Below are 273 nucleotides of genomic sequence, written 5' to 3'. Positions count from 1 at the left end.
GGCCCTGAAGGGAGCGCTCGAGCCGAGGGGCAGGAAGGAAAGAGACGGACTCGTGGTGCTCCGCAAGGGTTTATTACAGCACGTCCAGGAGCTGCGTGCGGCACCTGCGGCCGGGAAACCGCGCTCCTGAACCACAGTAACACGGGTTTACCGCCCCGAAACCAGCCGTGACAACGGTCTCACCCCACCGCAATAAAAACGTGGGGTTTTTTCACTGTCACGTATTCCCAGGTTCCTTGCTGCTCAAAATACACACAAAATAGATTTTTCTCC

Source organism: Nestor notabilis, unplaced genomic scaffold (assembly GCF_000696875.1).
Source record: "Nestor notabilis isolate BGI_N333 unplaced genomic scaffold, ASM69687v1 scaffold7817, whole genome shotgun sequence".
In the NCBI taxonomy this organism is placed as follows: Eukaryota; Metazoa; Chordata; class Aves; order Psittaciformes; family Psittacidae; genus Nestor; species Nestor notabilis.
This window is presented reverse-complemented; position numbering follows the sequence as displayed.